The sequence below is a fragment of the Camellia sinensis genome, unplaced genomic scaffold (genome assembly GCF_055761805.1).
Source record: "Camellia sinensis isolate YWXY unplaced genomic scaffold, ASM5576180v1 Unanchor2, whole genome shotgun sequence".
In the NCBI taxonomy this organism is placed as follows: Eukaryota; Viridiplantae; Streptophyta; class Magnoliopsida; order Ericales; family Theaceae; genus Camellia; species Camellia sinensis.
The window spans coordinates 10278740-10302848 of NW_028129079.1; the positions used below are offsets into that span (position 1 = coordinate 10278740).

The 24109-nt window shown below is 34.0% G+C and overlaps 1 long non-coding RNA gene across 2 annotated transcripts; it reads right to left on the reverse strand.

Annotated features, from left to right (window-relative positions):
- Positions 1-2159: 2159 nt before the first annotated feature.
- Positions 2160-4980, reverse strand: LOC145815406 (uncharacterized). 2 transcript variants are annotated; one of them, XR_014358335.1, is made up of 5 exons: positions 4803-4980; positions 4536-4697; positions 3230-3311; positions 2466-2536; positions 2160-2349 (listed from the first exon to the last, which is right to left on the reverse strand). It is a non-coding gene; the product is annotated as an uncharacterized LOC145815406 (long non-coding RNA). The 2 variants fall into 2 exon arrangements; XR_014358333.1 differs by lacking the exons at positions 2160-2349; positions 2466-2536 and having other exon boundaries at positions 2608-3311; positions 4803-4974.
- Between the last annotated feature and the right edge of the window lie 19129 nt (positions 4981-24109).

Genomic DNA, 24109 nt, shown 5'->3' on the forward strand with positions numbered 1-24109 from the left:
TCCAAATCTTCAAGGCAAAGATCACTGCTGCTAACTCTAGGTCGTGTGGAGGGTAATTCTTCTCGTGAATTTTCAACTGACGTGAGCCATAAGCTACCACTTTCCCTTCTTGCATCAACACACAATCCAAACCCTCTCGCGAGGCATCACAATAAACCGCATAACCCAACCCTCTCTCCGGAATAATCAAAATCGGAGCGGTGGTCAATCTAACCTTCAGCTCTTGGAACGACTTTTCACAAGTCTCACTCCACACAAACTTGACCCCTTTTCGCGTCAATCTAGTCAAAGGCGAAGCTAGCCTGGAGAAATCTTTCACAAACCGACGGTAATACCCAGCTAATCCCAGAAAACTGCGGATCTCAAACACACTCTTAGGCTGTGCCCAATCTTGCACTGCCCCAACCTTGGATGTATCAACAGACGCCCCTTCCCCGGATACCACGTGGCCTACGAATTTGACTTCCCCCAGCCAGAACTCACACTTCCCAAACTTGGCAGACAGCCTATGGGCTCTAAGCAACTCAAGCACCACTCTCAAGTGTTCCTCGTGCTCCTCCTCTGAAGGCGAATAGATAAGAATGTCGTCCACGAAAACGACTACAAATCGATCCAAGAATCCTCAGAAGATCCAGTTCATCAAGTCCATAAAGACTGCCGGCGCATTGGTAAGCCCGAATGGCATCACCAGAAACTCATAAGGTATACTGGTTTCTGGATTGAACTTCCATTTTTAATTTTATGCAACTTTCACTTTTCTTTTTATTCAACTTCCATTTTTATTCAATTTACTTTTCTATTAAAATTCCTTTTTTATTTAATTTCCAAATAGATCGTTAAGGTATAGTGGTTTCTTTAATGAACTTCCATTTTAAATTTTATGGAACTTCCATTTTTATTTTTATTCAGCTTCCATTTTTATTCAATTCTTTTTCTATTCAACTTCCTTTTTTATTTAATTTCGAAATAGATGGTTAAGGTATAGTGGTTTCTTGAATGAACTTCCATTTTTAATTTTCTGCAACTTCCATTTTTAGTTTTACTCAACTTCCTTTTTTATTCAAGTTTCTTTTCTACTGAACTTCCTTTTTTATTTAATTTCCAAATCGATCGTTAAGGTATAGTGGTTTCTGGATTGAACTTCCATTTTTTTTTATTCAACTTTCATTTTTATTCAATTTACTTTTCTATTAAATTTCCTTTTTTATTTAATTTCCAAATATATCGTTAAGGTATAGTGGTTTCTTGATGAACCACTACTACAAATATAGATAAAGATCACACTTTTTTAGTGTGATGTATGTTTTTTAATCACACCTTTTAAGTTTTATTAAAGTGTGGTCTTTAGGAGTGTGATTAAAAATGATCATTTTTAATCACACTTTTTAAGTGTCATTAAAAAATGCTTTCATCACACCTTTTAAGTGTGATTAATAATATTTAGATCACACCTTTTAAGTGTGGTTAAAAACATTTAGATCACACCTTTTAAGTGTGATTAAAAATATTTAGATCACACCTTTTAAGTGTGGTTAAAAATATTTAGATCACACCTTTTAAGTGTGATTAAAAACTTTAATTCACACCTTTTAAGTGTGATTAAAAACTTTAGATCACACCTTTTAAGTGTGATTAAAAATATGTTGATCACACCTTTTAAGTGTGATCTTTGAAAGTGTGATTAAAAATGATCATTTTTAATCACACTTTTTAAGTGTGATTAATAACATTTAGATCACACCTTTTAAGTGTGATTAAAAATATTTACATCACATCATTTAAGTGTGATTAATAACATTTCACTGCTGGAAAATCAATTTTTAGCGGCGTTTTAAAAACGCCGCTATAGGTACAAATATCCTACCCTATTATACTGCGACGTCACTATGACTTTAGCGACGTTTTGAAAACGCCATTAAAGACATTTATGCATTTTAAAAATCTAACAGTTGGGTAGGGATATAGTGACGTTCAAAAACGCCGCCATAGCCTGTATTTTTATTTTTTTTATTTTAAAAATTGTGCTAATTTTATATGGTTATTAAAAATTCCTGTCATAAACAATTATTAAGAACTAATAATTGATGTTTATTAAAATAATAAATAAACTAAGTTTGAAAACAAAATTAAAAATATTCATGTAATCTTTTTCAAGGATCCTATAAGGAAAACATCCGTCCATATCTTCTTTCTCTCCCGCCCACAATGAAAACAGCAGTGCATCAAACTTCAAACAATAGTACAGGGTAATGAAGCAAACAAATCCTCACTCATAAGAACTTCATATCTTCTGGGGCCTCTCATCTGGTTGTTTTCCTCTGTTTCAGTGAAGAACTTTACCTCTCTCTCCTAACAGACAAAGGGGTAAAACACATCACCCATAGAAAATTCAATTAATCAAATCTATATAAATGAGCCAAAAAGCCACAACCAAGTTAAAAGAGTGAAAAGTTTAGTGGCAGTACCATATTCTCATTGAAGCTCAATATTGAAGCTACATTACCACAGCGATAACAATAATTTGAGCAGACCATACCTGATAAGCCAAGAAGCACACAGTAAAATTAATTAAAATTAATTAAAATATCACCAAATCTGAAGTGATGTTATATACACTAAGTCATGTTACATAGACTCAAGTCCCCCTATCAAGTGTGGATATTATACATCTAAACTCCCAAATTTCTTGGCATGTTTCTCTTATTTCTCAAGGCAGAATACTGACTTTATGTAAGACAGTGTAAAAGCAACAGAAAATGAAAAAATAAAAAACAATTTCTTAGTATTCGTGTTTTATTTCCTAAGGTGGAATGGTGACTTTTCTTCAAGATGGCACTTCACTTGCTCTAAAGCAATCATGTCACAAAGAAACATAATAAGGGAGGTCTATCAATTAATTACACAGTAAATTTGCATAACTAAACATGCTTGTTGGGCCCAGTTTTGACTGGACATGTCGGACACACAGCCCATATCCTTACTCCAGCCATATGTTTAGAAGTGTCCATGTAACATAATACACTGAGTTAAAGACTTCACAACTCATAGTTACAAGGCCTTTATCTTGAAACATGTATTTAAGACCTTCATGCACAAGTTAATCTGCACAAAGGGGGATTCATTAGCGGAAATAAGGAAATTCAAAATTGTAATTTTCCAACCAACAAAATTACTATATACATCAGAAATTAAAAACTGAGGTGATGCAGTTGGTCAAGATGGATCCTACCATTCAAGATCAATGCACGTAAGCTCAAAAGAGATTTGACCTCATCCATTGATTTAAGCTTATTTTTGCCAGCATTCAGCACCTGCTTCACAAGAACTAGAATAAATTAAATTTGGAAAGTGTCAATTTAGTTTTAATAATTTAAAAACTAAACCAGTGAAAAAGACCACTCTATCAAATTGATTGAACAATCAAAACCAAAAGAGCAGTTTTCCTTCAATATTTGTTGATTATGTAGTAATAGTAGTATATTGAACTCAATTTTGCTTACTTTGAAACATAACAGAATTTCAACCTTTGTAAACACAAAAGGTAAATATAACAGAAAGGTAATATTAGCAACATACCCAAGCAAAACATTCAATTGCTTCTATTAGCAGTTTTCCTTCATATATTCAATTGTGTAATCTAACTCTGTGGGTGAGCTGTCAGGGTTAATGTAATAATATTATTATTTTCTCTGTAAACTTACACTGAAAAAAGTTATGCCAAAGCAGAATTCAAATGTGAGAATCTGAAAAAAGTTCCATAAGCATATCTCACCTTCAGCTATGTCCTCTCACCTTACCCAACATTCTGTCAGGTGCTCAAGCACTGTTCATGTGAATGGTTGAAATCCAATTCTCCACATGCTTTCCATTATGGCAATTCAGATGTGAAGTTTTTATATCTCTGTCAATCTACTTCTTTTGAGAAGGAGATAGGAGCTGGGTCCACAATCTAGCTGACAAAGGGATGATTCCTCAACCACAAGGTTGGTGAACACCTTATAATCCTTCTATTGGCCATCTTTATACCCTGCTGAACTAGTTTGCCATTGTCTTTGCACCCTATTGAGTTTAAATTTGCCTCTGATAAGGATTGCCTTCCCTCATTTCTCCCCCCCCCTCCCTCTTTTTCGCTCATCTTGCAAAGCATGCCTCATTCTTAAAAAGGGACATTGACTATCTAGGGCATTCTATAGTTGACAAAATAAAAATGAACTAATCTCTGATCTAAACAAAATTGAACTGGACTTTGTACTAAAAACATGAAAGGTATTGAGAGAGAGAGAGAGAAATAGAAATGAACACCACATTTAACCTCTTAAAAGAAACAGAAGGCAAGAAAAACAAAAGCAAAAACAAAAACACAACTCTCTCTCTCTCTCTCTCTCTTGTTCTTTCTCTCTTCAAGCATTTTTTTGTTCAGCAGCTGAAACAAGAACAAATATATAAATATACAAATCTTGGATATGTGGATATACATACATATATATATATATAGCAAGAGAGAGAGAACAGAAACATAACAAAAAGGTGAAAACCTTTGTCCAATTGTCTGAGGCACTAAAGGCTATGGCACGAAGAGCCAAGCAAAGACGTTAAAAATGAAGGCAGAACTTTTCTGTCTGATAGCATGAGCCTCTTTTGTTGAACCATCAAGCTCAGAAGTTCCTCAAGAAAATTACTCCAGATTGTGCTATTCCCTGTCAATTTTAAGGACTTAGATAAAAGTGTTGTTTATAACCAAAGAAACAAAACAAAACAAATGCGACAAAACAAATAATTGAAGAGGATGCCATGATCAAAACCTTCTTCAGTGAAAAGCTTCGACAAAAATCGGACAGGAGAGATCTTGCATTTGGTAACTAGGAAGTGAAGATGCTTCTGGAAAACATTATTTGACTGACATGCAGCAAAGTAAACAAATAGATCCTGAAGTGTGCATACCCACTTCCTATTATCATCCTGGAAGAAAATAATAAAAAAATAAAAAAACTAATTTAGTTATCTACCTATATGACAGGGTGATAGATTCAGAAATCAATCAAATCAGATACATATGTGACAGAGTTACAGATTCAAAAAACAGAGTATAGATTCCAGTGAAAGAACAATCAAGAACTTAATTCACCCAAAAACAATCAAGAACTTGGAATGAGCTAAAAAAAGAAAGGTGCCAAACTACTTTATCAAGGGTGATCATTAATTTTGTACTTTACACCCAAAATACCTCTAAAAAATGCACCAATAGGCATTATGATATTGCTTCATATTGATTACCAAGTATTTAAAACTGATGATTGTCACTTTCACCATTGGCATTGTTAATTCCACATTTTAGGCAACAAACTAGTTGAAGCAAAATTCAACGCCAGCACAAAATAAATGAAACCCCAAGCCCTAAACATCTTGGAAAATTAGCTTTGAAGATTAACCATATGGCGCATGATAGCAAGAATAATATATGGTAGTATGTGTGTGTGTGTGTGTGTGTGTGTGTGTGTGTGTGTGTGTGTTTGTTTTTGTACATGTATGTCTATATATATAACAGCAAACCTGTTCGCTGTGGCCTTGTGGGAAGTAGACGACATGGGTCCCAGCGGCCAGCAAGTTCACCAGAGGACCGGCGCACGCTTGCCATAGCTCCGGGTTTATGCTCTTCTTCTCTCCTGATCCCACCACCAAATAACACGTGTCAGTCACTCAGTGTTTGGTTTCCGCGAGAATAAAGGAAAAATGGAAAGAACGAAAAAAGAAAAAACTTTGGAATATTTACAACTGACATTCCAACCTCAAACCAATCTGGACAAGATCTATTATCATTCTTTCCATTGTGTTTGATGAAAAACAAAGAGCTAAAATTAAAAAATCAGAAAGAAATGATCAAATAGAAAGAGAAATGGATATAGAAGAAGAAGAAGAAGAAGAAGAAACAGGATCATCAAAAAGTGATTATTTTCCTCATAGCAAAGATGAATTATCACTTAGAATTTCACACAAGGTTATTACTTATAATAGACCATAATGCTGGAACAATAGTCACATTTTGGATTTATTCCAATTCAGATTAATAGTCCTTTCCATCAACATAATATACCTTATGGTGATACATATTATCACCTAAGAATAGCATATAGCATTATACAAATAAAAATTTCACTGGAAGTACCAGTCAAAATGCACAGGTTTGGAGTTCATGTGCATGTGCCTATGAATTGTACAACATTCGTGCGCCGAATTTTCCTGCAAGAACCAAAATAAGTTGTAAAAAAAGAAGAACAGGCAGAATTTTCTTAATGTCAGCTTCTTCCAACCAGAACAATCTCCATGAAAGTAGGAACAATCCAATTTTAGCTGTACAAACCCAAAACTTCAAATCTATCTCAGGTTGTCTAGAAAATCACCACATTTCAGTCCAGATTGAAGGCATGCCAAAAAACAGTAAGCAGCCTCTTCAGCTGGACCCAGATGAACTTTATACATAATTGATTAAATAATTGAATACAGATTAATCCAAAAGTTTTAGAGAAACTTCAGTGTTATACTACAATGCTCAACTGAATCCAAATTACCAAATTACATTGCCTCTACAAGCAGTAAAATTCGAAAGAAATAGAGCGAGCGAGCAAGAGAGAGAGAGAGAGAGGAGAGAGAGAGTACCGATTAAAGTTCAGAAACAAAGTAGACTATTCGCTGCCATTGGCCGTGTACCTGGATACCTGATGTAATATTAAAGTTTATCAGTGTTCACCTACACTGCAGAATTGGATCTTCATTAATTATCTCTCATTACCCCAGGTCCTCCATGTAGCACTTTGAGAATCAATGCCTTCCCAGACAGATATTAGGGCTAGAGGAGCTCCTTGATTTCAGTGCAGATCATAATGTGATCATCACATTATAGGATTCTACAGGTTCAGTGGCAAAAATAAAATAAAATTATTAGTGACCAACATCATACTAACTTATAATCAAGATAAATACGGGCACGAGTCATATCAAAAAGGCTCCTTAGTTGTTGTCCTTCCCACAGCTTTGTTTAGGCTTCAAACTTATTGTACTTGTTTACCCAATCAATAGAAACATCATCAATTAGACAATTACCCAACATCTTAATGCATATAAATCTACAATTGAAGATTTCCAAGAATTTGTAAAATATGAAAAAGGAGAAAACAAAACCATAGACAAAGGTAACCAGTATTGTCCAAATTAAATAAACAGACAAAAAAAAATCATGCTCTTCAGTCTTCACAAGTTAACCAAAGAAGAAAAATACTCACATGGCAGTAACTGTAGAGGTAGGAGCAGCAGCAGGTGCAGGTGCAGACGCAGGCGCAGATACAGGTACAATATATATATATATATATCATATTTTTTCAGCCATACTAAAACAAAAGATGCTAAGATAAAACAAATCCATAAAAGATAAGATATAACTAAGCACAGGCATACATGAACCTAATCATGTATAAAAAAAATAATAAGTAATAGACATGCATGTCTAAACAAAACAAAGAACTTAGTGTTTCATGATTGGAGAATAACAAATGACACGCAAAAATATGCAATAGGTTTTGAATTTTTGTCAACATGACAATACTTGAATTTTTAAATCTGAAAAATAAACAATGTATCATTTTCTATGTTTTAATTTATCCATATCATAGCTTTTGTCAAGTAATCTGTAACATTCTTTTTTTGTTTTTTTGGTAAGTAAGCTTTTATTACCACCAAAAGAGAAAAGACATATAACAAAGCTTAGACTTAACCAAGAGGAAACATTCAATCACTTGCCCAAGTTTTTCAATCTCTAAACAAGAGGATACAATGCAAGGTGTTTCTAATGTAAACAAATTAGTTCTCATGACATTATATATTAAACTTGAAGCCATCAACCAGGATTAACCAGAAAGCTTTGGCTCTGTGCAATCAAGACTGACAACCATGAGTTTAAAAAACGGCCACTACATTATGTAATAGCTGTTACATAAAGGGATTTTGGAGCTCCATAACAAAAAAAGTCAAAGCTGCACGCAACTGCAGATTACAAGCCATTACATCACTGTTATGGTACGATATTCAATTTTACCTCTGTTAAGACATTAAAAATGTTTAAAAGTAAAACTCTAAACTTAAAATCTCTTATTCTTCCTTAAACATTAACACTCAAATTATTCTTTTATTTTAAATTATTTTCCTTTTTTTAAATGCTTCATTTTCATATTCTTTAATTGAAAATCCTAATTTCATTAATCTATATTACTAACTTATTGATTTAAAATCAAAACTATGAATTTTAAATGGTAATCTACTAATTCAAAAAATTAAGAGCCACTAGTGTTGTCATATTACTTGTATTACCATTGTAACAACAAATATTGACTTACAATTACTATATTTTTATGAATTATCTAATCTATTCTACTAGCATTTCTAAATACTCTAGCTAGTGCAATTCCCTACTAGACGAAATTCTCCACTTTTTAAGCCTTAAAACCAACCTAAAATTCAATAACATCTAGAAAACATGTTCTTAGGTGCACAACATTGATTAAAACCATTACAAACATTCAAATTTTGATAAATTGGATCATAACATACTTATCAATAAGTTTTTTGGTGTTAAAAATGCGCTTGAAAAAATCTCATGCATTTAGTTTCTGATTCCCCTCACACATTGACTGATGCTCCCAATATCATTGCACAATGACCACAACCATTAAGCAAAGCCAATTCCATAACTTGAAACCTTGCTGACAACTGCTCCAAAGAAGGCAGCTAATGGTAGGGAAGAAGATCAAAATTAACAATAATTGAAATAGATAGAAAATTTTACTAGGTGCAGTTTGACTGAAGTTATCGTCCTGGGTAGAGCTGGATGGGGAACCAATATATTTATGACTGACCCCAAATAGTTTAAATAACGAATTATTTTAATCCAGCTTGGTGCACAATTGTATAAATATTTGTTATGTAAGCATGACTTGTAGCATAATACATAGTATTCCACTATATGCAGTGAATTTCTATTTACTGATTTGTACATCTCAAACAAATTCAAAGATCATTAGTTGGTGTGGCAACATAGTATCATCAATTGGAATACCACAAATTCCTATCAGAAATTAAACTGACAAAAATAACTACTTACCAGATAATCAGGTTCCTTGATGTGAGGGAATGCGTGTTATTCCAAGTATTATTGTCAACAATGACAGTACGGTAAGCCATAGCAGTTGTTTGATAACCATAGTCCCACCAAGATGCAACCTGAAGGTGTATAATGGGTAAGAATTGGTTCACTAAAAAATGGTAAGGTTAACACAAAAAATTGTGTTTGCACAGCAATATGTTCCATTAGAGGGAAATAACAGAGAGAGAATAGTATCATGGCCACTTCCCAATTTTGCTATTGATAAAGGCAAAAAATAATATCACAATCCCAATTTTCACCCCCAAAGAGCAGTAAAATAAAACATAAATAAAAAAGAGAGTCAAAAATTTATTTATCATATTCTCAGATTAAGAAACCTTAGTCTATTAACTGATTTTGTTAAAAAAAAAAAAATCACCTAGTTCGAATTACCTTAGATCATATGAGATGTTATTCAAGGAGATCAACGCCGAAGAGGAGATCGACACTGAAGAGCTGAGACGCCAGAGAGTGATTCACGCCATTGTCTTCTTTATGCCGGAGGCTGATTCACGCCGAAAGTGAGAGATTGAGGATCAATCAATTAAGAGAACACAAGGTCTTGAAATCGATCGTGATTGCGTGACAGATTGAGATCGAAATCAAGAGACAAAAGATGAAAGAAGATTGACATAGAGAGAGAGAGAGAGATAGAGAGGGATCGAACTTCGTTTGCTGGTAATGGCTATCGATAGAGAAGCTAAGGACTCCGACTATGGTCGTCGATGTCTGGATTCCTTCATTCACAGTCGCGAGAGAGAGAAATATTTGGTAGAAATTAGGTTTTTGGTTCTAAGAGATTTGGGGGGGGGGTGGGTGTTTCGCTGGAAAGGAAGAAAAGGGGGGAACGAGCGAGATTGGGGATTTGGGGGTGGGGGGTGTTTCGCGGGAAAGGAAAAAAAAGGGGGGAACGAGCGGGCGGGATTGGGAAAAATAATACTCATAATAATAATTTTTATTTAAATAATAAATAAATAAATAATTATTTTCATCATAAATGAATATTTAATGAATGAAAAATTATTATTATTTTTTTTTATTTGGTAAAAGTAAGGATAATATTTTAATGAAAAATATTTTCTATTAAGAGTGATGAGTGAGGGAGAGAGACGGAGAGGTCTCGAATGGATTGAGAGGTTGGGTGTGAAGTTGCTTCACTGCACTGGTTGATCGATTTGAGTGATCTGGCCTATCTTCTCGGACAAGGTCATTCGAGAGAGTAAGTCTTTGATTCTGGATTCGATTGGGGAGTTAGGGTTTTTGTAAATGGGATTGTTGTTCATGTTCTTGGCTTTTCTACTACTACTGCTCATTTTGTTCAGCTTGAAGAACCAGGCGCGATGGATTGAGAGGTTGGGTGTGAAGTTGCTTCACTGCACTGGTTGAAGAGATTGGGAATTTTGGGTTTGGGGTGGGGGAAAACCCGGGCGGGAATGGGGGGGAAGGGATTAGGGATTTTTGAGATTGGGGATTTTGGGTTTGGGGTGGGGGAACCGAGCGGGAATGGAAAAGGCAAGAGGGAGAATGAAAATTTTTTTGGATTTTTTTTTATTTTCATTATAAATAAATATTTAAATAATAAAATGACTTTTTTTTTTTGTAATAGAGGATGTCATTGCTAAAAAAATAATTTTTTATTAAAATAATTTTTTTTATAGTTAATGAATTTTTATTTTTATTTTTTCATTTAGTAAGGTTGAAAATTTATTTGTTTCATATTTATTTTAATAAATAAAAAATTATTATTTTTTTTTATTTGGTAGAAGTAGGGATAATATTTTCCATTAAAATAAAGTTAATTTTTTGTGATCAATGTGGCATTTGCAGTGGTAGTAGTGGTAATAATGGAATGGCATTTGCAGTAGTGGTGAATGTGGTAGAGAAGATGGGTGGTGGGAAAGAGATGAGTGAGAGACAGATAGAGAAGAGAGATAGAGAGAGAGAATAGTGATAAGTGAGAGAGAGACAAAGAGACAAAGAGATATAGAGAGAGACAGAGAGACAGAGAGAGAAACAGATAGAGAGAGATATATAGAAAAATAGAGAGAAACAAGAGATGAGCGAGAGATAGACAAAGAAAGAGAGAAAGAGAGCGAAAAGAGATGATCGAGAGAAAGACATAGAAAAAGATAGAGACGAAGAGAGAAGGAAGATGAGCGAGAGAGACGGAGAGAGAGATAGAGAGAAGATAAATGAGCAAGAGAGAAGAGAGATAGAGAGATGAGAGAGATAGAGAGAAGAGAGATGAGCGAGAGACAAAGAGAGAAAGAGACAAAGACAAAGACAAATACTGACAGACAGAGAAGAGTGATGAGTGAGAGAGAGAGAAGAGATGTAATATTTTGTGGTAGAGAAGAGGAACCGACAGTAGTGGTGAAGGTGGTGGATAAGAGATGATGGTGGTGGTGGTGGTGGTGGTGGTGATGGCAAAGGAGATTAGTGGTGAAGTTGTGGTAGTAGTAGAGTAGATGGAGTAGCAGGGGTGAAAGAGAGGTAATTGTAGTAGTAGTAGTAGTGGCAATAGTGGTAGGGGTGGTAGTGGAGTGGTAGCGATGGTAGTAGTAATGGTAGTCATAGAGGTGAAATGGCGACGTGGTAGTAGTGGTGGTAGTGAAATGGCGTTTGTAGTAGTAGTGAAGGTGGTAGAGGAGATGAATGGCGAGAGAGAGAGAGAGATGAGTGAGAGACACATAGAGAGAGAGAGAAAAAAAAAGAGATGAGAGAAGAGATAGATGAATGAGAGACACAGAGAGAGAGAGACAAATAGACAGACAGAGAGAGAAGAGTGATAAATTAGAGAGAGAAAGAAAAGAGAGAGAAAAAGATGAAAAAATTGGTGAAAAGATATAGACAAAGAGAGAGACAGAGAAAGAGAAAAAAAAGAGCGAAAAGAGATAAACGAGAGAGAGACAGAAAGAGATGAGCGAGAAAGCGAGAGAGAAAAAAAGAAGAGACAAAGAAGAAAGACAGAGAGAGAAGATAAATGAAAGAGATAGAAAGAATAGAGATAGACGAGAGACACAGAGAAAAAGAGAGAGAGAGAGATAGACAGACGGACAGAGAAGAGTGATGAATGAGAAAGAGAAAGAGAAGAGAGACAGAGACATAGAGAGAAAGAGAGAGACGGACAGACAGAGAAGAGTGATGAGTGAGAGAGAGACAGAGACATATAGAGAAAGGGAGAGACAGACAGACAGAGAAGAGTGATGAGTAAGAGAGGGAAAGAGAAGATAGACAGAGACAGAGAGATAGGAAGCTGAAAAAATTAGTGAAAAGAGAAATGTTCAAAAGAGTAAGACGACGTCGTTTATAGTGGATCGATAAATCGAGAAGGAGCTCGATAAATAGAGAAGATAGGAGTAAAAAATCTTTTTTTTTAGTTACTATGATTGAAAATTTATTTATTTCATTTTTATTTTAATGAAAAAAATATTATTATTTTCTATTTGGTAGAAGTAGGGGTAATATTTTAATAAAAATATTTTCCACTAAAATTAAAGATAATTTTCTGTGGTCAATGAAAAATATTTTTCTGCGGCCTATTTTTTTTTGTTATTAAAAATCATGAACTAATTTTTTGTGGTAGAGGAGAGGGAGTAGTAGTAGTGGTGAAGGTGGTGGATAAGAGATGGTGGTGGTGGTGGTGGTGGTGGTGGTGGCGGCGGCGAAGGAGATTAATGGTGAAATTGTAGTAGTGGTAGAGTAGATGAAGTGGTAAGGGTGAAGGAGAGGTAATGGTAGTAGTAGTGGCAGTAATGGTAGTGGTGGCAATGGTAGTAGTAATGGTAGTCGTAGAGGTGAAGTGGTGACAGTGGTAATAATAGTGGTAGTGGAATGGCGTTTGCAATAGTGGTGAAGATGGTGAAGGAGATGGGTGGTGAGAGAAAGAGAGATGAGTGAGAAACAGATAGAGGAGAGAGAGAGAGAAACAAAGGCAGAGTGATGAGCGAGAGAGAGACAAAGTGGTCGCTAAAAGTGCATTTTCTTGTAGTGGATAGATAAATCAAGAGGGAGCTTAGTAAATAGAGAAGACGAAAGAGAGAGAGTGAGCAACACGAACACAGAGGGAGAGAGAGAGAGAGGGACAAAAAGATAAAGAGATAGAAAGTGGGAGACAGAAAAAGAGACAGAGAGAGAAAAGAGATGAACGAAAAAGACAGAGAGAGAGATAGAGATAAGAGAGATGAGCGAGAGAGACATAGAGAGAAGAGAGGTGAACGAGAGAGATAGAGAAGAGAGATGAGCGAGAAAGACAGAGAGAGATGAAAGATGAGAGAGATAGAGAAAAGAGAGATGAGCGAAGAGATAGGAAGAGAAAAGAGATGAGAGAAGAGATAGATGAGTGAAAGACACAGAGAGATAGATAGACAGAAAGAAAACAGTGATGAATGAGAGAGAGAAAGAGAAGAGAGAGAGGAAGATGAAAAAATGGGTAAAAAGATATAGACAAAGAAAGAGAGAAAAAAAAAGAGCGAAAATAGATAAACGAGAGAGAGACAGAGAAAGATGAGCGAGAGAGATAAAGAGAAGAGAGACGGAGAGAGAAGAGAGATGAGAGAGATAGACAGAAGAGAGATGATGAGAGACACAGAGAGAAAGAGAGAAAGAGAGAGAGAGAGAGACAAACAGACAGATAGAGAAGAGTGATGAGTGAGAGAGAGAAAAATAAGAGAGACAGAGACACAGAGAGAAAGAGAGAGACAGACAGACAGAGAAGAGTGATGAGTGAGAGAGAAAGAGAAGAGAGACAGAGACAGAGAGATAAGAAGATGAAAAAATGAGTGAAAAAGTTCCGTGTCTAACGTCTCATTTTCTAGTAGTGAGTCGTCTCTATCATTCATGGGTAGAATAGAAGCGTGGATTTGGGAATTGTATATTTTATATAAAAATTAAATTGAAATATTTTATACAATCACACCTATTTAGGGAGTGTGATTAAATATATATATATATATATATATAATTACACTTATTTAAAAAGTGTGATTAAAAAGTAGTAATGTATATATAATCATACTTTAATTAAAATGTGTGATTAAAAAAAATATATATAATCACACTTATTTAAAAAGTGTGATTAAAAAGTAGTAGTGTATATATAATCACACTTTAATTAGAAGGTGTGATTAAAAAATATATAAATAATCACACTTTAATTAGAATGTGTGGTTAAAAAATATATATATAATCACACCTATTTAAAAGTGTGATTAAAAAGTAGTAGTGTATATATAATCACACTTTAATTAGAAGGTGTGATTAAAAAATATATAAATAATCACACTTTAATTAGAATGTGTGATTAAAAAAATATATATATATATAATCACACTTGTTTAAAAAGTGTGATTAAAAAGTAGTAGTGTATATATAATCACACTTTAATTAGAAGGTGTGATTAAAAAATATATAAATAATCACACTTTAATTAGAATGTGTGATTAAAAAATATATATATAATCACACTTGTTTAAAAAGTGTGATTAAAAAGTAGTAGTGTATATATAATCACACTTTAATTAGAAGGTGTGATTAAAAAATATATAAATAATCACACTTTAATTAGAATGTGTGATTAAAAAATATATATATAATCACACTTGTTTAAAAAGTGTGATTAAAAAGTAGTAGTGTATATATAATCACACTTTAATTAGACGGTGTGATTAAAAATATATATATATAATCACACTTAATTGAAAAGTGACATAAAAAATAAATATTATCACACTCAATCAAATTAAGTGTGATTAAAATATCAATCTAATTTTTTTTATCACACTTTCTGTCACGCCCCACTTTTTATTACTCGAAATATTATCAATTTCATTTACTTAATTCCATTTCAGAGATAACATGCGGAAATAAACTCGTATATTCAACTTATAGAAGTGAATAACATTGCTCTCATTCGTATGCAAGTAAATACAACATGAGTACACTAAATAAATTGCCCTTGGGCTTACATCATTAAAGTCAAGAAGAAGGGTATAACCCTTTTTACATAAATGGCATTCCGCCAACACAAAAGAGGCCCCGTGGCCAACAAATAAGAAGATCCAAAACCTTGTAGAACATCCTGGCTATCACCTGAAAAAAATTCAACAACGTGGGATGAACATATAGTCCAGTAGGGATCTCAACATGATCTCCAACAATAACAACTTACAGATAGCTATGATCATGAATGTTCATTCTCATACTAGAATAGTAATGTGGCAGTTTATACAAAATATACATAAGTATGAACTTTTTTCGAAAACAGCCATTTCATTAGACACTATAAGCGGTTCATCTTTATTTCCTTTTCATTACCCATTTCCACAAACTTTCATGACAATAACAGTTCTAGAAAACAATTTCACCAAGCCCATTACTCTTCCCCCATTTTCCGTACTTACAACAAAATGACCTTTTTTGAAAACATGTTCACAAATACCCCATTTTCCTTCACACTTTCCAAAATCTTAAAATGGCATTTTGGTTTGTTCCCAATACATTTATATCAATACATGCATGCCTTAAATAAAAGGGAAATAACAAATCAACAACATGTATATAATCCACAAATGAGGCAGCTCGGCCTTTCAAAACTGTAACCATCGCAACCCATAACATACTTAGATACACTGACGATAACAATTACAACTCTGCTCTACCGGCTATATGCACAGTAAGCTAAGGATACGCCAAGCGATAAGCGAGATAATAACTCATTTTAAACATTTCATACCTCATAATAGATACACATTTTAGTACTGTATCAATCTCAGATAAAAACACTTCCATACTTCACAAATGATACACATTTTAGTGTTGTATCAATATCAACCAAAAACACTTCTATACTTCACAAATGATACACATTTTAGTGCTGTATCAATATCAAACAGTTTCCGGTTTAGAGGTCCATCCCCTATCTTCCCCTAAACCGTGGAGTACATCCCCTATCTCCTCCCACACAACACAATGTATATAAACAATTATCATATACAAATTCCTCAATACAACAAAGCATCAATAACAAGTGTAATACATACACAAAAACTATTCAATAATGTTTAACCAACACAAGTGTAACGCATACATCACAATTCAACACACCAATGTCATCCTCCACCGATGACCAAGGACAAAACCTCTAGATGCATGTATTCAGTACACCTAATAAAAGAGACTCAACTCTCAAGCAATCCTTAAACCCAACAACGACACTAGTATGATAGGTAAAGATAAAACCCCCAAATGTGTGTATTCAACACTCATGATACAATAGTTCAATTCTCAAATTTATTTTCTGAGACTCACATAGAGTTAACATTTCATTTACCATTTTCAAGATCAACTTTCATAATTTTTCAAGTCAACATGTTCCATCACTTATTCCAAAAACACTTTTTCCTTTTTACAAAACCAATTACATTCTCTTCATTTTACAAAATCATTTCCATGGATAATAAGCCATAACCCAACTTGATTCATTACGTTCATTTCAAAATAACTCCAATACCATAATTAATCCTTTAACTGATAACACCTTCTACACAACTCATATTAACAATAGAAATTTACCAACATTGTTCAACCATAAACCCTTTTTTATTTTACCAAATCAAAATATAATTTAGGGCTTTCGCTTCTTTCAATAATATCATGCTAATTTTATTCTCTAATTAGTCCAAACCACAGTCAATGATAACAAAACCATTCTCAAACAACCAACCCTAGGTTCCCCTCGTGATTTTAAAACAAATCCAACACGGATATAATTTTCATGCAATACAAAATTACCACATGTCTATCTATAGACGGAGTATTGAAAAAGAACAAAGAAATCCCTACCTCAAATGGAGAAGATGAAGGCCAAAAACCAAAGTGCTCCAAATCGCCAAACTTTCAGATTAAAATGAAGATCAAGGGATGCTCCACACTCAATACAAAGGAACTAGGGTAGAAGATCACTAGAACTAGATGTATTTATAGAGAGAAGATGTAGTCTATAGAGAGAAACTCTCAAGTTATTCATTCAATGAACTTCATTAAATTGATTAATGTATCTCATACATTCATGATACATAATGCATCTTCTATATTAATGAATTCATTAGATAGATTAATGTATCTTACATATTCATAATAGAAACATAATGCATCTCTAAGATTCATTCATAATAAATCCATCACATTCAATGTATTAGCATTAGTCTTCTATACATTGTATAAATAGGTATTAATGATTAGTCACCATCTAATTGATGTACATGTATCTTACTAATGAGATGAATCTAGTATAATCATGCAAAATCTTTGAAAAGTTGACATATATTACAATTGAACAATGAAGGTAAAATCGGGATCGCTATAACCTCCCCCCCTTAAAGAATTTCGTCCCCGAAATTAAGAATACACCAGAAACACAAGGCCAACTAATCACATAGCACTCAACACCCGAGCACTTAGAAAAGAAACTATTCTCACCACAAACCATACCCAATAACTAATAACACCACTAACTCATTTCACCCACACATAGTCACCAACCGATAACAAGTCACAGTACGAACACCACCCAAATATATAACTGATGGAATCACAACAAACTCATTAACTAGCAAAGCCCAAAACACACACCGGTACTATTCCCTCTAACCCAAGATACAAATCTCATGCTCCCTCGTGTAGACATCCTATAAAGTCCAAAAACAAAACCACACTTAGTGCACAACACAACAGCCTTTCCTGAGGCATACACTTACTACCTTAAACATACATTTCTATTGCATATAAACATTTAAACATTTAAACACATAATCGAATCAAGTCCATAAAGATAGTCACTCATCCCGGAACTCTCAAGGAATTCCTATCAGAAACAACGTTGATCAGGCGTGTTTCCAAGAGGACCTCAAAGCAAGTTCACCGGCTACGAGTACTATCCAGAAAACTTAATCCCATGCTCATATAAATGCAACAAACAAGTCCTAACATTCATGTTAACTATATGCAACGTCCTCACCATATGTAGCAAACCCACTGTAGTAAAAACTACTTCCCACGAGCCCAAAGTATTCAAACCCGGCTCGCTCTGATACCAAGTTGTCACGCCCCACTTTTTATTACTCGAAATATTATCAATTTCATTTACTTAATTCCATTTCAGAGATAACATGCGGAAATAAACTCGTATATTCAACTTATAGAAGTGAATAACATTGCTCTCATTCGTATGCAAGTAAATACAACATGAGTACACTAAATAAATTGCCCTTGGGCTTACATCATTAAAGTCAAGAAGAAGGGTATAACCCTTTTTACATAAATGGCATTCCGCCAACACAAAAGAGGCCCCGTGGCCAACAAATAAGAAGATCCAAAACCTTGTAGAACATCCTGGCTATCACCTGAAAAAAATTCAACAACGTGGGATGAACATATAGTCCAGTAGGGATCTCAACATGATCTCCAACAATAACAACTTACAGATAGCTATGATCATGAATGTTCATTCTCATACTAGAATAGTAATGTGGCAGTTTATACAAAATATACATAAGTATGAACTTTTTTCGAAAACAGCCATTTCATTAGACACTATAAGCGGTTCATCTTTATTTCCTTTTCATTACCCATTTCCACAAACTTTCATGACAATAACAGTTCTAGAAAACAATTTCACCAAGCCCATTACTCTTCCCCCATTTTCCGTACTTACAACAAAATGACCTTTTTTGAAAACATGTTCACAAATACCCCATTTTCCTTCACACTTTCCAAAATCTTAAAATGGCATTTTGGTTTGTTCCCAATACATTTATATCAATACATGCATGCCTTAAATAAAAGGGAAATAACAAATCAACAACATGTATATAATCCACAAATGAGGCAGCTCGGCCTTTCAAAACTGTAACCATCGCAACCCATAACATACTTAGATACACTGACGATAACAATTACAACTCTGCTCTACCGGCTATATGCACAGTAAGCTAAGGATACGCCAAGCGATAAGCGAGATAATAACTCATTTTAAACATTTCATACCTCATAATAGATACACATTTTAGTACTGTATCAATCTCAGATAAAAACACTTCCATACTTCACAAATGATACACATTTTAGTGTTGTATCAATATCAACCAAAAACACTTCTATACTTCACAAATGATACACATTTTAGTGCTGTATCAATATCAAACAGTTTCCGGTTTAGAGGTCCATCCCCTATCTTCCCCTAAACCGTGGAGTACATCCCCTATCTCCTCCCACACAACACAATGTATATAAACAATTATCATATACAAATTCCTCAATACAACAAAGCATCAATAACAAGTGTAATACATACACAAAAACTATTCAATAATGTTTAACCAACACAAGTGTAACGCATACATCACAATTCAACACACCAATGTCATCCTCCACCGATGACCAAGGACAAAACCTCTAGATGCATGTATTCAGTACACCTAATAAAAGAGACTCAACTCTCAAGCAATCCTTAAACCCAACAACGACACTAGTATGATAGGTAAAGATAAAACCCCCAAATGTGTGTATTCAACACTCATGATACAATAGTTCAATTCTCAAATTTATTTTCTGAGACTCACATAGAGTTAACATTTCATTTACCATTTTCAAGATCAACTTTCATAATTTTTCAAGTCAACATGTTCCATCACTTATTCCAAAAACACTTTTTCCTTTTTACAAAACCAATTACATTCTCTTCATTTTACAAAATCATTTCCATGGATAATAAGCCATAACCCAACTTGATTCATTACGTTCATTTCAAAATAACTCCAATACCATAATTAATCCTTTAACTGATAACACCTTCTACACAACTCATATTAACAATAGAAATTTACCAACATTGTTCAACCATAAACCCTTTTTTATTTTACCAAATCAAAATATAATTTAGGGCTTTCGCTTCTTTCAATAATATCATGCTAATTTTATTCTCTAATTAGTCCAAACCACAGTCAATGATAACAAAACCATTCTCAAACAACCAACCCTAGGTTCCCCTCGTGATTTTAAAACAAATCCAACACGGATATAATTTTCATGCAATACAAAATTACCACATGTCTATCTATAGACGGAGTATTGAAAAAGAACAAAGAAATCCCTACCTCAAATGGAGAAGATGAAGGCCAAAAACCAAAGTGCTCCAAATCGCCAAACTTTCAGATTAAAATGAAGATCAAGGGATGCTCCACACTCAATACAAAGGAACTAGGGTAGAAGATCACTAGAACTAGATGTATTTATAGAGAGAAGATGTAGTCTATAGAGAGAAACTCTCAAGTTATTCATTCAATGAACTTCATTAAATTGATTAATGTATCTCATACATTCATGATACATAATGCATCTTCTATATTAATGAATTCATTAGATAGATTAATGTATCTTACATATTCATAATAGAAACATAATGCATCTCTAAGATTCATTCATAATAAATCCATCACATTCAATGTATTAGCATTAGTCTTCTATACATTGTATAAATAGGTATTAATGATTAGTCACCATCTAATTGATGTACATGTATCTTACTAATGAGATGAATCTAGTATAATCATGCAAAATCTTTGAAAAGTTGACATATATTACAATTGAACAATGAAGGTAAAATCGGGATCGCTATAACCTCCCCCCCTTAAAGAATTTCGTCCCCGAAATTAAGAATACACCAGAAACACAAGGCCAACTAATCACATAGCACTCAACACCCGAGCACTTAGAAAAGAAACTATTCTCACCACAAACCATACCCAATAACTAATAACACCACTAACTCATTTCACCCACACATAGTCACCAACCGATAACAAGTCACAGTACGAACACCACCCAAATATATAACTGATGGAATCACAACAAACTCATTAACTAGCAAAGCCCAAAACACACACCGGTACTATTCCCTCTAACCCAAGATACAAATCTCATGCTCCCTCGTGTAGACATCCTATAAAGTCCAAAAACAAAACCACACTTAGTGCACAACACAACAGCCTTTCCTGAGGCATACACTTACTACCTTAAACATACATTTCTATTGCATATAAACATTTAAACATTTAAACACATAATCGAATCAAGTCCATAAAGATAGTCACTCATCCCGGAACTCTCAAGGAATTCCTATCAGAAACAACGTTGATCAGGCGTGTTTCCAAGAGGACCTCAAAGCAAGTTCACCGGCTACGAGTACTATCCAGAAAACTTAATCCCATGCTCATATAAATGCAACAAACAAGTCCTAACATTCATGTTAACTATATGCAACGTCCTCACCATATGTAGCAAACCCACTGTAGTAAAAACTACTTCCCACGAGCCCAAAGTATTCAAACCCGGCTCGCTCTGATACCAAGTTGTCACGCCCCACTTTTTATTACTCGAAATATTATCAATTTCATTTACTTAATTCCATTTCAGAGATAACATGCGGAAATAAACTCGTATATTCAACTTATAGAAGTGAATAACATTGCTCTCATTCGTATGCAAGTAAATACAACATGAGTACACTAAATAAATTGCCCTTGGGCTTACATCATTAAAGTCAAGAAGAAGGGTATAACCCTTTTTACATAAATGGCATTCCGCCAACACAAAAGAGGCCCCGTGGCCAACAAATAAGAAGATCCAAAACCTTGTAGAACATCCTGGCTATCACCTGAAAAAAATTCAACAACGTGGGATGAACATATAGTCCAGTAGGGATCTCAACATGATCTCCAACAATAACAACTTACAGATAGCTATGATCATGAATGTTCATTCTCATACTAGAATAGTAATGTGGCAGTTTATACAAAATATACATAAGTATGAACTTTTTTCGAAAACAGCCATTTCATTAGACACTATAAGCGGTTCATCTTTATTTCCTTTTCATTACCCATTTCCACAAACTTTCATGACAATAACAGTTCTAGAAAACAATTTCACCAAGCCCATTACTCTTCCCCCATTTTCCGTACTTACAACAAAATGACCTTTTTTGAAAACATGTTCACAAATACCCCATTTTCCTTCACACTTTCCAAAATCTTAAAATGGCATTTTGGTTTGTTCCCAATACATTTATATCAATACATGCATGCCTTAAATAAAAGGGAAATAACAAATCAACAACATGTATATAATCCACAAATGAGGCAGCTCGGCCTTTCAAAACTGTAACCATCGCAACCCATAACATACTTAGATACACTGACGATAACAATTACAACTCTGCTCTACCGGCTATATGCACAGTAAGCTAAGGATACGCCAAGCGATAAGCGAGATAATAACTCATTTTAAACATTTCATACCTCATAATAGATACACATTTTAGTACTGTATCAATCTCAGATAAAAACACTTCCATACTTCACAAATGATACACATTTTAGTGTTGTATCAATATCAACCAAAAACACTTCTATACTTCACAAATGATACACATTTTAGTGCTGTATCAATATCAAACAGTTTCCGGTTTAGAGGTCCATCCCCTATCTTCCCCTAAACCGTGGAGTACATCCCCTATCTCCTCCCACACAACACAATGTATATAAACAATTATCATATACAAATTCCTCAATACAACAAAGCATCAATAACAAGTGTAATACATACACATAAACTATTCAATAATGTTTAACCAACACAAGTGTAACGCATACATCACAATTCAACACACCAATGTCATCCTCCACCGATGACCAAGGACAAAACCTCTAGATGCATGTATTCAGTACACCTAATAAAAGAGACTCAACTCTCAAGCAATCCTTAAACCCAACAACGACACTAGTATGATAGGTAAAGATAAAACCCCCAAATGTGTGTATTCAACACTCATGATACAATAGTTCAATTCTCAAATTTATTTTCTGAGACTCACATAGAGTTAACATTTCATTTACCATTTTCAAGATCAACTTTCATAATTTTTCAAGTCAACATGTTCCATCACTTATTCCAAAAACACTTTTTCCTTTTTACAAAACCAATTACATTCTCTTCATTTTACAAAATCATTTCCATGGATAATAAGCCATAACCCAACTTGATTCATTACGTTCATTTCAAAATAACTCCAATACCATAATTAATCCTTTAACTGATAACACCTTCTACACAACTCATATTAACAATAGAAATTTACCAACATTGTTCAACCATAAACCCTTTTTTATTTTACCAAATCAAAATATAATTTAGGGCTTTCGCTTCTTTCAATAATATCATGCTAATTTTATTCTCTAATTAGTCCAAACCACAGTCAATGATAACAAAACCATTCTCAAACAACCAACCCTAGGTTCCCCTCGTGATTTTAAAACAAATCCAACACGGATATAATTTTCATGCAATACAAAATTACCACATGTCTATCTATAGACGGAGTATTGAAAAAGAACAAAGAAATCCCTACCTCAAATGGAGAAGATGAAGGCCAAAAACCAAAGTGCTCCAAATCGCCAAACTTTCAGATTAAAATGAAGATCAAGGGATGCTCCACACTCAATACAAAGGAACTACGGTAGAAGATCACTAGAACTAGATGTATTTATAGAGAGAAGATGTAGTCTATAGAGAGAAACTCTCAAGTTATTCATTCAATGAACTTCATTAAATTGATTAATGTATCTCATACATTCATGATACATAATGCATCTTCTATATTAATGAATTCATTAGATAGATTAATGTATCTTACATATTCATAATAGAAACATAATGCATCTCTAAGATTCATTCATAATAAATCCATCACATTCAATGTATTAGCATTAGTCTTCTATACATTGTATAAATAGGTATTAATGATTAGTCACCATCTAATTGATGTACATGTATCTTACTAATGAGATGAATCTAGTATAATCA